The sequence below is a fragment of the Zootoca vivipara genome, chromosome 10, assembly GCF_963506605.1.
Source record: "Zootoca vivipara chromosome 10, rZooViv1.1, whole genome shotgun sequence".
In the NCBI taxonomy this organism is placed as follows: Eukaryota; Metazoa; Chordata; class Lepidosauria; order Squamata; family Lacertidae; genus Zootoca; species Zootoca vivipara.
In genome coordinates this window covers 65,484,824-65,501,247 of record NC_083285.1, presented here as the reverse complement: position 1 = coordinate 65,501,247, position 16,424 = coordinate 65,484,824, and the positions used below count along the sequence as shown (strand labels likewise).

Here is a 16,424-nt window from a genome sequence, read left to right as displayed (position 1 = left end):
CCCATTGGCGCCCAGGATGTTGCTGGAGATGGAAGGAGAAGGATTTACTGCAGCAGAGTATCTTCTAGCCTCTTGTAAGATGTCCAAGCTTCTGTTGAGGCTGTGATGTATCTCCGCCACCGCAGCAATGAGGTTGCAACTTGGCCAATGTTAGCCCGCAGCCCCATAAATTCACAAAATGGAGATGAGAGCCTTGTCAGGATGAGCTTCCACCTTATCATTGCTTCTCCCACCTGCCCTGAGGAGCTTATCTTACTGGGACTTCTTCAGATGACCAAAGAGAGGAAGGTAGTGGCACAGCCCTAGGCAATGGCACCAAGTCATTGACATTGATGCTTTTCATGGGAGAAGGAAGCATTCTCATGTACCGGTACATAATTTGTAGATAAACCTACTAGTATATATGGACAGATTTAGAGGTATGTAAATAATGTATGTGAGTTTGTGGAACATGATTGCGTCTCCCTACTATCTTCCATTTTCCACCCTATGGTTTTGAATCTCCATAGAAGTTCTGAGGAATTCAAGAACCTCAGACATAAATTGGATGGTGTCCATTAATTTCAATGGGATAGGCCCTTTTTGATGCACATCCCCTATGCAAATTCCTAGCTAGCTTGCACAAGGATTTCCCTAGCTAGCAAAACATAGATTCCCCCCCCCCCCACACACACACAAAAACCCTCACCATGAAAAGTATCTTGGATAGGTTTGTTAAGGACAATTGTTTGCTCTTGTGGAACGACAAAAAATCTGTGACATACTTTTGGTTCTAGGTAACCCCTCAGAAGTAACAAATGCTGTTTGCCTTTGTTCAGGCGAATGTAGCCTGAGTTTGCACACTCAGCTGTGAACCACTTCTGCCTCTTTCCCTACGCTTGTTTCCCTCTAGTACTTAAGAAGAAGAAAAACTTGGGTACAGTAAGAAAACTAGGCCATAATTAAGCAAGGTAGCTCCAGAGAGGCCCCTTGGTTGCTAAGAAACTGCCTTTGCAGAAATCGAGGTCTCCGGCCGCTCTTAAAAATAATTATCTGGTCAAATCGGAACCCAGCAGGGCTGCTGAGCTGAGAAGAATTGCCTTTAATATTGACTACAACATGGAAGTCTTTAGCTGCCTTGGACCTCCTCCCACCGTCAAGTGAGTTTGCCTGAGCCCAGGAAAGGAGCATGCAGCACTTTCTGCACACAGGAGAGGAATTGAGAATTTGTATTATAACAGACAAAGGTAGCAGTGCAGTGCCTGCTACTTAACCTGCGAGGGCCTCCCCCTTGGGCAGTGGTTGTGCCAGCAAAATCAGTGACAAAAGAGGATGACGGAGCCTAATAGGCATGCATTTTTCTTTTGAAAAACTGCAGCGAAATGCAAAGTGCATTCTAACGGGATAGAAATGCTCAGCAGCAGCAACAGCAACACATCTTAAGTATTTCTCTAGTTCAGTATTCTGGGACAAAACTTCAGGCACATTCCCTTCAGCATGGCAAAGAAAGCCATAAGTAGGTCATATGGTTGCTTTGCTGTGCTTATTTAAATCAGATATGGAGGACCCTTTTTCAGTTTCACTGTCTTCCCTTTGGGGCAACCTTCTGAGCCGCAGACCAGTGGCAGGTGAGGCCAGAGGCAAAGGGGTGTTGGATTTTTTGAATAGTCAAGTTACTTTCTGGCAGAAAGCCTTCTGCATCTCTTAGTTAGATCTCTTAGTAGATCACTCTCTCAGTTGAATGTATCTCTCAGTTAAATATCTCTCAGTGTGATTTAATTCTCAGTTTAAGAGATTCCTTAGTTGAATCTTAGTATGAGAGTTGTTTAGTTATAAAGCTAGTTTGCTGTTATTTCTTGGGTGGTTTAATGGGAGTTATGTGGGAGTTTGTGGGAGGTTTGGAATGGTTTGAAGGTTGGAATGTGGGTAGATAAAGTTGCTAAGAGAGAAAGCATTTATCTTTAGTTTAAAGTCTCTTTAGAGTCACTTTGTTCTTCAGTTAAAGAAACCCAACCGTTTGTATTTTCATTTGTATACTTTTACAAGTGTGCAGCTAGTAAGTGGTTTCATATAATGGGAGATAATTCCCTACGCTCTTGGTGGTATTTTCTTTGCCAGGTCAACTTCTGACTGCGTATACTCTGCGTGAAGCGTACTTTAAAGGGCCGTTGGAAACTGGGATATATGATTTAGATTAAGCAGGTTTCAATACCCAGTTTTCTCCAATATTATTCTTATTATATATATATTTTCCAATAAGGGGGTGGAGGAATTAATGCAAAACTCACCTCTGTACAGTTGGCCGGTTTCTATACATACATTCACACACAGCCTGCTCCATCCAAGTGAGCAAGAGGCATTCATCAGGGTTCGATCCAGGCAAAATAAACAGGGAAGGGATGCAATGAAGGGCCGATGAGGAATGCAGAGAGAGTCCTGAGAGCTAGATATAGCAGCTTGGGGATCTTGAGCTTCCTCCCCCTGATTTGAATGTTTTGGGTTGTATTCAGCCAAGTTCTACTCAGAGCATACTCTGGATGTACCAAAGCTAGTCATGTCCCGCAACTTCAATGGGTCTAGTCTGAGAAGGACTAGCACTAGCTACAACCTTTCGTCTCTGGATCCGTGACTGAAAGCTCTTGTTCCCTGGGGCAGGGTGAGGCCCAAGGAGATACCCTGTGCAGTATGGCCCACCCCTTGCTTTCTTCCCACAGCGGGGAGTGTGGGATGCAGTTGCCCAAGACTTACTGGTTTGAGATTTCTCCTCTGGAAATACTGGTAGTGAGCGAACAGGCGCTAAAACGGGGATGGGGTCCTTTTTTGCAGCACAGTTCCCTCCATGGGCAACCTTCTGGAGGTGGACACACATAATAATAATAATAATAATAATAATAATAATAATAATAATAATAATTTTTATTTATACCCCGCCCTTCCCAGTCAAGACCGGGCTCAGGGCGGCTAACAACAAATAATATCAACACAAATATAAAAGAAACAATTCAGTTAAAACAACAGAATAATACAATGTTAAAATTCAATTTTAAAATTAAAAATCTACGAATAAGATAAAACCATTATAAATAAAACCTTAGGGGAGGGTAACCGTGGGGTCAGACTGCGTCAGTCCGAAGGCTAAACGGAACAGCTCTGTCTTGCAGGCCCTACGAAAAGATGACTAATCCCGCAGGGCCCTAGTCTCCTGAGACAGAGCGTTCCACCAGGTCGGGGCCAGTACTGAGAAGGCCCTGGTCCTGGTCGAGGCCAGCCTAGCCACCTTGTGACTCGGGATCTCCAATATGTTATTATTTGTGGACCGTAATGTCCTCTGTGGGTCATACCGGGAGAGGCGGTCCCCAATGATGGGTGGAGCCACTACCACAATTCAAGGATACATTTTGACCAGCACTTGAATGAAAGGATTGGGGCCAGTGGGAAGGGTGGCCTGTGACAAACAGGGTCTGGCTTGGCGAGAGTCCTGATGACCAAGAGCAAGAGGTCTGCATTCGGCCTGGAGATGTGCCACCTGCCCTTTTGAAAAAAAGATATTAAGAATGTATGAAGTGCCCTGCTGGATCAGGCCAGTGGCCCATCTTGTCCAACATCCTGTTCTCAGAGGGGCCAAACAGATACCTCTGGGAAGCCCACAGACAGGAATCCCTTGCAGATGACTGCAGTGCCTGGAGACAGGCAGTTGAGTCATGCATCCATAGTCGTGGCCAAAGGAGGAATACCCACTGGCAGGACCGCAGAGAGAAGAAATGCCATGGTGTATGTGCAGCAGCAAAACCGGACACCTTCGTCTGCCCCAGCTGCAATGAAACATGTCTCTCCCATATTGGTCTCTACAGGCACAGCAGGTGCTATAACTCTCCAACAGTATGACCGCCCCTCTAGGTGTAGTCCTCCATTGTCTCCCAAGACAGGCGGATGCCAGCGAACAATAGGAAGCTGTCTTATACCAAGTCAGACCATTGGTCCATGTAGCTCAGTGCTGTCTATACTGACCGTGGCTCCTGAAGGTTTCAGACACTATTCTTTCAATGCTCAGTGGGCGGATGCCCTCCCATTAAGTTAAGGTCCTCCCTTCCAGAGGCGAGTTTGTATGGGAGAATATAAAACTTTGGCGTCTTAAGGGACATGGGAGCTGATTGCCCACATGCTAAACTTTTGTGCCGCCCCAGACACAACTTTGTAACTGCAGACATTCTACGGAGGTCAAGGATACCTTCGGCCATCTTTTATTCATCACGTCTGTTGGCGCTCGAGGTCCCTTCCTCTGTCTCTGAAGTGAGATCAGAGGAGCCAAGATCCAAGGCTGACCTCGGCTCTTTGGTTTCAGAGAAGGACAGCACAAATTAGCCCTGGAGCCACCGGACTGGACCCTTTTCTTCCTCCTCTCCTTTTGAAGCCCCCTTTGGTGTCAAAGCCTCCTCTCTGGAGTCGGCAAATCCTGTGACTTTGGCAGTGTTTGATGTGCTATCCCAGAGCCCTTGGGAAGAGCAGATGTTCCAAGAGGGACCAGCTTGTTAACGTGCAGTGGTGTGGCGGAGCTGGGGGGGGGGGGCACGGTTGACCTTTGCTTCCTCTCCATGCTGCCAAATCCACAACACTACTTAGAACTTGATCAGTGCAGCTTAATTGCATTTGTCACAAGCAATAAAACATTTCCATGCAACAAGGAACAGCGTGAAAGGAAGGTATGCAAGGAAGGGAGAGTGAAGCCAGAAAGTTAAGCTGTCACTCATTTTTTTTGAGACACACTGAGAGGCACCACAACATGTTAAAAAGCCTGGGAAATGGAGGTGATGTCATCGCTTGTGCCCAGTTCCATATACATGCCGAGGACCTAATTACAAATGATGCCAACTGCGTTACCTACAATCACGTCATTGGTTTTTAAAAATACTTAATTACAGGTGTAGGGATTTTTTTTTCATTCGAACTATCAGCACATGGGAAAGAGAGGTTGAGATCCTCCCTCTGCCATACCTGCCAAGCTTCCCACTGAAAAATGCGGGATCAGTAGTGGCGTGACACCGGAAGTTGCGTAGAAGCAACTTCCGGGGCCGCTCTTCCCATGTGTGGGCACCGGAAATCGGGCAGATTGGCACCGGAAGTCGCTTCTATGCATGTCCAGTGGCCATCTTGGTGGTGGCCGCATGGCGGCGCCCATCTTGGTGGTGACCATTGGGCATGGGTAGAAGCGACTTCCGGTGCCACTCTACCTGATTTCCGGTGCCCACACATGGGAAGAGCGGCACCCAAAATGGAGGCTCCCTGGCAGGTAGGAAATCCGGGGGATTTCCGGGATTTTTCTCCATTCGGGAGAACAGCGGGAAACAGATTAAAATCTGGGGGTTTCCTGCGAAAAATGGGATACTTGGCAGCTAAGTCCTCTGCATTGTGATCTTGACAAAAATCACCCCTACGCTTCCATTCCGTTTAGGCAGGAAAGCTCCCATTGGCCCCACGGGAGCTTTTCTTCTTCCGGTCGGTAAAGCCCAAATGTAGCACGGAATCAGAAGAGGCCTTAATCCCATCTTCCAAACTCTCTTACCTACTATGTAAGGAGCATCTTGAGAGTCATCTCCATATTCCAGAGAAGACACATGAGCTCCAGAAAGGATTCCTAGCGTTTGCTGTTGCGGATACATTGCCTCTCCAGAATAGGCATGTGCATCAGGAAAGAGCTGTAGCTCAGTGACTTTCCATATGGAAGGCTGCAGGTTCAGTCCCAGGCAACTCCAACTATGGTTGGGAGAGAGCTCTTCCTCAAACCCCAGAGAGCCTCTGCCTGTCAGTGTAATCCACTGGTCTTCAAATGGCGGGTCGCAATCAGATCCAAGGTGGGTCGCAACGGGAGCACCACCACCATGCAAATATATGAGGAAAGGTTTAGAAATGAGTGCCCAATTGCATGCTGGAGTAAAAAGCGGCTCCTGGGACTGAAAAAAGTTGATGATACCTGGTGCAAAGGTCAAGGTCAAGGACTCCTGGATGGTTAAGTCCTGTCAAAGGCAACTATGGGGTTGCGGTGCTCATCTCGCTTTCAGGCCAAGGGAGCTGGCGTGACTTAAGCATGACTTAACCACTTCTGGTGCAACGGAACACCGTGACGCAAACCAGAGCGCATGGAAATGCCGTTTACCTTCCAGTCGCAGCAGTACCTATCTATCTACTTGCACTGGTGTGCTTTCAAATTGCTAGGTTGGCAGGAGCTGGGACAGAGCAACGGGAGCTCACCATGTCACAGGGATTCGAACTGCTGACCTTCCAAACGGCAAGCCCAAGAGGATCAGTGGTTTAGACCACAGCGCCATCCGTGTCCCACATCTACCTGGTGTAGATAATATTGAGTTAACTGGACCAATGTCCTGACTTAATATGAGGTGGCATATTTCTTTGTTTCATTCTTCCAGATTAGAGTTTGTGCAATCTAAGATATAAGATTTTAAAAATTTATTTATAATAAAAAAAAATGTGCCTGCTACTTTCCAGGCAGTGATTTACAGCTGTAACGATAATGTCAAAAACGCAACTGCAAATAACTTAGAAAAATACAAAGTAAGCAGAAACAAGAAAGCAATTGTCTATGCCTTGCAAAAAAAAAAAAGGCTATGAAGGAAAAGAATATGTGAGATGAGATGCATGAACAGATTGTGATGGGCCAGAGGAGAAAGGGGCAAGGATTTACCGTATCTCAAGAAAGGTGGAGAATAGAGGGGACATTGCAGGGGAAAACATCTAGTTAGGAAGAAAAGGGGACTCTGTTCTGAGAGCGTATATAAAGCAATATTCAAATAAAGTGAGATGCTTACAATTCCATATGAAGAGGGAAGAAAGGAGGAGTTCAAATATCAGAAACATCTGCTTTGGGAGCAAGTGTGCATCATTTCTTCTAAAAGTGCCCTGGTCTTGCCTACTGACAGACAATGCATGAGTCTCTCTCTCTCTCTCTCTCTCTCTCTCTCTCTCTCTCTCTCTCTCTCTACATCATAGAATCATAGAATCGTAGAGTTGGAAGCGACCACAAGGGCCATCCAGTCCAACCCCCTGCCGAGCAGGAAACACCATCAAAGCATTCTTGACATATGATCAGTTACCTTGATCCTGGGAATGCAAGCGACTTCCATTTTATCTGAAGCCAGGCCCGTCTGTTAGGGAATATTTAATTACTCCAATTAGCCCTTGCCATTCGTTTGACTTGAACCTTAGGTTCTTCTCTCTGAAGTCAGACCAATCTGGCTTGATAGAGATATGGGTGCGAGGGAACACACCTCTGGTTGGAATAGCTAATACCACTTGGGTAGTTTGGCACCCTCCCTCATCCTCTTTTTCCACTTGCATGCCAACTGGTGGATAAGCCCAATCCCACCTTGGCAAACCTTTGTGCTACATCATGGCGGAAGGGGAAGACCCTCTGGCCTAATGCCTCCCATGAGCCTCTGGTGCCAAAGGAAGGTCCGCGCCTCTCCGCACCTGAGCAGGTGGAGGTGGTTGCATAATTATGTCGTTCCCCTTAATTGCGTCTGCTGCCTGCAACACATGGACTCATTACAAGCTTTTCATACGCTAAATGATTATTAATGAGCAGGCATCCCGAGCACCAGCAGCAACAGTAAAGTCATTCCACAGGATAATGAGCTCCATGCAACAGCAAAAAGTGAAACCACCCTAGAAGACGGCAGAGCTGAAATGAGATGATCACTAATGCAGGTGCTCTTCTGCCTTTTGACGAACTGACAAATGACTGTCTTCTTCTTCTTCTTCTTCTTCTTCTTCTTCTTCTTCTTCTTCTTCTTCTTCTTCTTCTTCTTCTTTTTCTTCGGCATTCTTCTAGGGTGGTTCACTCATAGCTGAGTAAGATTGTCTTCCATGAACACGGTCTTAACAGAGAGTCCGTAAGTGACTGTGGAGGCCAATTCTGGATCCACACGTCATATGTCCCACAGTGGGGACATAGGTTTCTGGGTGGGAGTTGATCACGGTGTGGATTTGCCAAGCGTGCCTTCCTCTTAGTATGTTTCTCCCTTTCGTCCTAAGTCTGAGCATCTTCAAAGCCCATGACACCTTTGGTAAAGGCTTTTTCTCCAATTGGAGCGCTCGCAGGCCAGTGTTTCCCAGTTGTTGGTGTTTATACGTACTACATTTTTTTAAAGATTTGCCTTAAGGGAGTCTTTAAACCTCTTTTGTTGACCACCAGCATTACGCTTTCCATTTTTAAGTTCAGAATAGAGTAGTTGCTTTGGAAGATGATAAGGCATCCGCACAACATGACCAGTCCAACAAAGTTGATGTTGAAGAATCATTGCTTCAACACTGGTCATCTTTGCTTCTTCCAGTACACTAGCATTAGTTTGCCTGTCTTACAATGACTGTGGAGAGCATAGGAGCCAACTCCTAGGGGCTGTGGGGGCTTTGGCCCCCAAAATAAAATATTTGAGGGGGCTGGGCCCCTACAAAGTTGATGGGCATTCCCATTCAAATGGTGATGCATGCTGTCAGGGTTCTGGCAAAATGACTTATATATGTGCCAGCCCGTTATTCTCTTCTGTGTGCCGCTCAGGAGATCCACCAATCTTCTTCCCCAACGACTCATGTCTTGAAGATGTGAGCACACATTGACTAAGCAGAGTCAACAACAGCAGAGCTAGACTTGAGGTGTGAGTACTAAGGTACTTTATTTATGTGCAAAACTGGACAAAGGAAAACATGGCTCTCCCTCTCTTCTTCCTTGGAGAGAAGGGAATACGAAAGCACAACAGAACGGAACAGTGTAAGAACAACATCCGCTCCCATGACTTCCAACAGTGTTGGAATGTAAATACAGACATGTGATGAAACAATCACGTGATCGGTTGTGCGGGGCGGGGCTTGCTTGGGCCCCCAAAATATTTTATTCAAGTTGGCACCCCTGGCAGAAACAGAGTGTAAACCAAGGCAAGACAACACCACCACCCCCGATCCCGTCCCACCACTGCTAACCCATAGCTTCTTGGAATATCTGCTGGAAAAAAACAGCTTCCTAGAATGCATCAGAACTTCATGGTATCATTAATGGCTTTCCCCCATTTCTAGGAAGTAGGGCATTTCCTCTTTCCCTTCCTCTGTATGCAATTGCAGTGATACAGTTAACCAAGTCATTGTGATGGTGGTGGTGATATCCCACCTTTTCCCCTGAGAGGGACTCGAGGTGGCTTACAGTTAAAAATAAGAACAGCTAAGAACATAGAAAAAACTAATGTTACAAACAGTTGGAAGTCTGCGGCAGAGATAAGTCGGGAATCAGAGGCAGAAGCTGAATCAGGCGAGGGAGAGGAGGGAGATTAAGGGGCAGAGATGAGTCTGGATGGTGAAGGGTCATGGGTGTCTCCCGCTCCTACTGGACAAGCACCCCTCTATCTTCCAGCACCAGGAGAGGCGTGAAGTGGGAGGAGCAAAGGCAGGTGCAGTCTTCAATTGCTTGGAAGGAGGCCTGGAGAGGAGGAGGCATAGATGACCAGGGGGAAGTGGGGACATTTAGTCTTGGGGACTGATTTCGTGGAGTAAGACGTGCAGGGAATGAGCTGCTGTGATCATTAGACCTGAAACTCAGGAAGATTGTGTTCTTGCTAATCAAGAGTTAACTCCAACTTTGACTGTGTGATTTACTGTGACAGATTTGAACTCAGATCCAAATCTCAAACTGGACAGGTGTCAAAACAGCCAGGAAGAGAGAAAAGGCCTTTGAGAAAAGAGGGTTAGATGCAGAAGTGTGTGTTTGAGGTGGAGTTAAGGGTTCCTTTGGATAGTTTGCTGCCTCCTTCAGGATGCTGGGGTATTATACGCAAGTGTGCAGAACTGCGCATGCACCAACCAGGTCTGCTGGAGGTCTTTGACTGCAGTTTACCAGGCCTTCAGGAGCCAGAGAGAAGCAGGGAGAGTCAATTAGACAAAAGCAGGCACTGGATCTGTCAGATCCACCAGCACTTTCCCTAGCCCCTCCTTCTCCACAGATGGGTGACAGGTCTGGCGTAATAGAGGTGTCTCCGCTCCTCCGACAGGGAACAGGCACCAAGAGCCATAGCTCTGCAAATTAAACTGTCATTCCGTCCCGCACAGCGTTCAGACCTGATATCTGGAGTGCTTCGCAAGTGCTGCCTCTGTCTGGCTGTCACCCAGCCACACAGGAGCACCTGGGCTGTGACAGGGGAAGAGGCGACGAGAACGGGGAGCAAAGCTGACGGGGGGGTGCCAGACTCTGACATAGAATCACAGAACTGGTCCATCTGGTCCGACCCCCTGCAATGCAGGACTCCCATCTACCGTAAGATGCAGCACACCTCTGCAAGGGCTCGCTGCAGGCGCCTTTAAATGGCTCAGAGCCTGGGCTCTGAATCGCTACTCTTTTGCACAGGATGTCAAGGATGGATTCGGTGATAAAGGAAGCAGATCTCTGTTGACAGTGAAGTTAACTCTTTATTCATACATCTCTTCCTAGTGGCCTCCGTAACTCTTCCCAGTAGATCTTGCCCTTTTGCAGCAATTACCGGGACTGAAATTCTCTGCTTTCCAACCCCCCTGTTGTTGTTTAGTCGTTTAGTCGTGTCCGCCTCTTCGTGACCCCATGGACCATAGCACGCCAGGCACTCCTGTCTTGCACTGCCTCCCGCAGTTTGGTCAAACTCATGTTCGTAGCTTCGAGAACACTGTCCAACCATCTTGTCCTCTGACGTCCCCTTCTCCTAGTGCCCTCAATCTTTCCCAACATCAGGGTCTTTTCCAAGGATTCTTCTCTTCTCATGTGGTGGCCAAAGTATTGGAGCCTCAGCTTCACGATCTGTCTTTCCAGTGAGCACTCAGGGCTGATTTCCTTAAGAATGGATAGGTTTGATCTTCTTGCAGTCCATGGGACTCTCAAGAGTCTCCTCCAGCACCACAATTCAAAAGCATCAATTCTTCGGCGATCAGCCTTCTTTATGGTCCAGCTCTCACTTCCATACATCACTACTGGGAAAACCATAGCTTTAACTATACGGACCTTTGTCGGCAAGGTGATGTCTCTGCTTTTTAAGATGCTGTCTAGGTTTGTCATTCCCCTAAGGCTCCTCTTCTCCCAGATTTTTCCGAAGCAGTCTCAAACTGTGCCTGTGCACCTCTGACTTCTGTTCTGCTCTACTCATTACTCTGCAAGTTCACAGAGACTAGGGGGGGAGGGAGACTTCATGGATTATTCAGCAGTTCCTTGACACACCCACACACCCGCTTCAGCCTCAGAGTCTGTACTGCTCTCTGCCACAGGCTCTTCCTGCTCACTAAACCCTGTTGCCCTTTCAGCAGCCATCCCCTCTTCCCAGTCTTCTCCCTCCAATCTCTCCCCGGGGTCCCACCAACAATACCCTGGGTCCAAACCTTCCCTCCTCCGCATCCAGTCAGTCCCTGACACATGATCACTTGACAGGTCAGCAATTAACCATAATCAATGAGTAATCATTGCACCTCGGATTAACCTCAGGTTCGCTGACCCCACGAGAGAGCATTTGGCGCATTGTGCCCTCCCCTTCCCCTCCAGAACGTGGCTGGTTTTCTGGGATTAGCGTGGGACTGGATTGAGAGTAAGCAGGGAGAATAGGGCAGGCCTCAGGAGCTGGGGGAAGCAGTCAGGAGATGGGGTGGAGATAGAAACCCAGCTGGAAGGGAAGGGTGGGGCCAGAGGAGGGAGCCAAGGGAAATATGGGGCAAAAGAGGGTCAAGGCAATGGAGGTCTCGGTGAGCCCAATGATTAGCACGATGAGCTACAGTGCTTGATGGCGGGTGTCAGAAGTGGGATATAAATCCTCCCTCTTATGTGAGTCCAGCTTTTTTCCTTCACCATGAAGATAACAGGGCTTTGCTATCCCAAGCATCACTCAGAAAAGCAGTTTGCATGGCCCACTAGGGAAGATGACAAAACAACAAAATCAAAAACCGTAACAATTAATTGCACTTTTATTCGAAATCTGATTGAAACTATTTGGCTGAATTAATTCAGCAAAGCTGATGAACTCAATCTAGCCATTTGCACCTCCAGAACCAGCCCCCTGCCACCCCTTGCCTCCTAACACCCCCTAGGTAATCGCACCCACCCCAGAGGTGGGTACTGCCAACTTTGGGAACCACTGCCCCAACATGTGCTCCATCATTTCTCCCCCAGCAAAAGCGTGTCATTGTCTCTTTTTGCTTTTTGCCGAATGTAATCCCAGCGCCCGCTCTCCTCTTCAACTCTGCGGGAGGGCACACATGAAATATTTATAAAGAGCGTGACTGCCTTTCTGCAGACTCCTTTCGGGAACTATAAATCCATCTCCCCATTGCCTAGAACCACACACACCAGCTGCTCTTGGGTTCATTTTCCGGCATGCGCTAAGTTCATTCTCATCCGCTCGTCTGCTTGATGAGCAGCTGGAAAACTTCAGCAAACTCAGAGGAAAGTGGGACTGAGCTCAAATGGATGCTCTGTTGTTTCGTTGGCACCTGTGGTCTCAGCTTCTTTCTCCTTGGCTGCCGTCATTCAGGCACTGCCGGGCACAGCTGTTGGGCGACGGTGAGGGGATTCGTTCTGGGCATGTGCACGATTTCTCCCTGCGGGGCTGGATCTCGACAAGGCCCTTTGGTTCTCTGCCCGACACAAAATGTCTATGTTGGCATCCGTGGGCATCGACAGCAGTGCTCATGGAGTTGGGTCAGGGCAATTTGGGGGCTGACTAGGCAAACACGAATGGTGCCCTCTGTTGGCATGACCAGTCAGAGGGAACGACGTCCAGCAGGCAGGGCTGGAGATGAGAGCTGGATTTGATTCATCGTCCAATTCCACAGCATCGGCACAGATCAAGGGGCTGGAAAAATTCCCCTACCAAGAAAGGTTGAAATATTTGGGACTTTTTAGTTTGTTTCAAAAATAATGACAAGTAAGGAGGATGTATCAGATCATGCATAGTGTGGAGAAATGTAGACAGGGAGACGTTTTTCCTCACTCTCTCATAATATTAGTAGACCCTGAAGGAGCACGGGTGACGCTGTGATCTAAACCACCGAGGCTCTTGGGCTTGCTGATTGGAAGGTTGGCGGTTCAAATCCCCACGACAGGGTGAGCTCCCGTTGCTCTGTCCCAGCTCCAGCCAACGTAGCCGTTTGAAAGCATGCCAGTGCAAGTAGATAAATAGGCACCACTGTGGCGGGAAGGTAAATGGCATTTCCATGCGATCTGGTTTGTGTCACAGTGTTGCATTGCGCCAGAAGCAGTTTAGTCCTGCTGGCCACATGACCCGGAAAGCTGTCTGTGGACAAACGCCGGCTCCCTTGGCCTGAAATGACCGAGATGAGCGCCACAACCCCATAGTAGCCTTTGACTGGACTTAACCGTCCTGGGTCCTTTACCTTTTTACTTACCTGAAGGAGCATCTCTACCCCCATTGTTCGGCACAGTCACTTAAGTCCAGCTCTGAGGGCCTTCCGATGGTTCCCTCACCACAAGAAGTGAAGATGCAGGGAACTATTTGGTGTTCCTTCAGCCTCCGTGTCCAGGTCTCAGCTACATTCAAGGAACATGCAGCTTCTGCTTTATGGCACGATCTCTCAACAGTCTCCTTCATGGATGGGCCAGCCGCCTTGTCATTTGCTTCATTCCTTCCCAGAGGCTCAAGGCGGCATACACAGTCCACACACACACCCATTTAACCCCCAGAACAGCACCCTGTGAGATAGAAATATATATAAAAATAATAATAAATGTCCAGTAGCACCTTGTTGTTGTTGTTGTTGTTGTTTAGTCGTTTAGTCGTGTCTGACTCTTTGTGACCCCATGGACCAGAGCAAGCCAGGCACTCCTGTCTTGCACTTCCTCCCGCAGTTTGGTCAAACTCATGTTCGTAGCTTCGAGAACACTGTCCAACCACCTCGTCCTCTGTCATCCCCTTCTCCTTGTGCCCTCCATCTTTCCCAACATCAGGGCCTTTTCCAGGGAGTCTTCTCTTCTCATGAGGTGGCCAAAGTACTGGAGCCTCAGCTTCAGGATCTGTCCTTCCAGTGAGCACTCAGGGCTGATTTCTTTCAGAATGGATAGGTCTGATCTTCTTGCAGTCCATGGGACTCTCAAGAGTCTCCTCCAGCACCATAATTCAAAAGCATCAATCCTTCGGCGATCAGCCTTCTTTATGGTCCAGCTCTCACTTCCATACATCACTACTGGGAAAACCATAGCTTTAACTATACGGACCTTTGTTGGCAAGGTGATGTCTGAGACCAACTAAGTTTGTTCTTGGTATAAGCTTATACCAAGAACTAACTTAGTTGGTCTCTAAGGTGCTACTGGACTATTTTTTTACATATTTCAAATGCGTCAGACCAACACAGCTACCTATCTGAACCTGTGAGATAGGTTAGGGTGAGGGCGAGTGTGGTGTAATGGTTAAGAGCACTAGACTCGTAATCTGGGGAACCGGGTTCACATCTCCGCTCCTCCACATGCAGCTGCTGGGCTAGTCACACTTCTTTGAAGTCTCTCAGCCTTACTCACCTCACAGAGTGTTTGTTGTGGAGGAGGAAGGGAAAGGAGAATGCTAGCCGCTTTGAGACTCCTTCGGGTAGTGATAAAGCAGGATATCAAATCCAAACTACTCCTCCTCCTCCTCCTCCTCCTCCTCCTCCTCCTCCTCCTCCTCCTCCTCCTCCTCCTCTTCTTCTTCTTCTTCTTCTTCTTCTTCTTCTTCTTCTTCTTCTTCTTCTTCTTCTTCTTCTTCTTCTTCTTCTTCTTCTTCTTCTTCTTCTTCTTCTTCTTCTTCTTATCTCCCAAGATTACCTAATGAGCTTCTCGGCTGAGTGGGGATTATCTGAACCCTGGCCTCTCCCAGGTCCTAGTACAGGCTTCCCCAGCCTCGGCCCTCCATATGTTTTGGCCTACAACTCCCATGATCCCTAGCTAACAGAACCAGTGTCAGGGATGATGGGAATTGTAGTCTCAAAACACCTGGAGGGCTGAGATTGAGGAAGCCTGTCCCATATAGGACACTCTTAACCACACCAGCCACTGCTGTTCTTAACTCCAGTCGGTCCCCCAGAACTTGGTTTCCCTCTCCCTCCAGCTCCATCTTCCCTTTCCTGCGGCAGCCCAGATTAAAGAGGTCTCCCTTGCCTTGCCTGCACCCCCGCTCTCTGCAATGCTGGCACCCGCTTTCCTTCCCTCTTCTGCCCCAGGAGATTTGGTTGCTGAACTCAGCAGGTGGCTGCGGCGCCATCGGCGAGGCACCTGTCAGCTATTTTGGCTCCTTCTCCTTCTCCGTTTCCCCTAATTACAAAATCGCGGCGGCGCTGGCGTTAGGGGCCTTTTCCGGGCATGTGTGTGCGCGCACCACTGTGTGTGGGGTGTGTGTGTGTGCATGCGCACGAAATGTCAAATTGAAGAAATTAAAAATGTAAATGACGCAGCCTAATTAACCAGTTGACAGCGGAGCACAGCTGCCGGTGACAGTGACTGATTACCTTCCGCAAATCTTGTCCTCGAAGGCCTGCCATACTTTGGGGGTGGGGGTGGAGGGGACGGAGGGAGGGAGGGAGGGCATCCAAAATAGCAACCGCCTTAAAGTGACAGCCTCTTGCCGTACGCAAACATTTTGCACTGCATATGGGACTGTGGCAGGCCCAGCTTGGGCTCTAAGAAACCATTTCTGAGCCCTAGATCTGGATGGTGGCGTTTTCAGATTCAGAGGCCCTGGTGTTAATTGCCTGTTGAGGTCCCCTGACCACCCCCTCAAATAACTGAATTTTGTTTGGGGTTTTGGCATGAATTTGGCCACAACGTTATTAAAATACAAAATATGTGAGTGGTTGAGTAGGCATTGGTTCCACCAACTGTCCCCTATGGACAGAACTGACATTTAAGTCAGTCAGAGGAAAACCCTCTGGGGAGAGACAGGGGGTCGGGTGTGTCTGACCCTCCCCTCTCCCCTCAGGCTCCCAGGGGCCCTTGCAAGACCCTGGATTCCTTACCAACTGGAGGGGTAGCCACAGTCAACAAGACCACTCCATTACCAACAAACTAACCAATGCCTAACCGCCAACCTTACAAGTTGTGACAATTTGCTATGCAGCAGGCAAAAACCAAATGGCACCAGCCAGTCAGCCAAATGCAAAAATTCCTACTGGGCCCCCGCATCAATGCGGACAATCCCATGACAGGCACAGCAAGGTCAACACAGAAGCCTAAAAATAGGGAGGGAGGGAGAGAGATCCGAAGTGCGCAGACAAAGAGGGGGATCTGAACAAGTGCTTGCCTATTTATACCCCAGGCCTGTCAATCAAATAATGGCAACATGTCTTTTACCCCAGCAACAACCTGTGGTCCAATCACCACAGCGGTAATCCAAACAATCCTGCCCCAGCTGCAAAGGGGGTAGTTTGCTGGCCCCCACCGCAACACGTGCTCTCCA

The 16,424-nt window shown here is 48.3% G+C and overlaps 1 protein-coding gene across 1 annotated transcript in view; it reads left to right on the top strand.

The window, feature by feature from the left end:
* Positions 1-16,424, top strand: part of PLXNA4 (plexin A4) — a 584,028-nt gene that overhangs the window by 562,838 nt on the left and 4,766 nt on the right. The window lies entirely within an intron of this gene.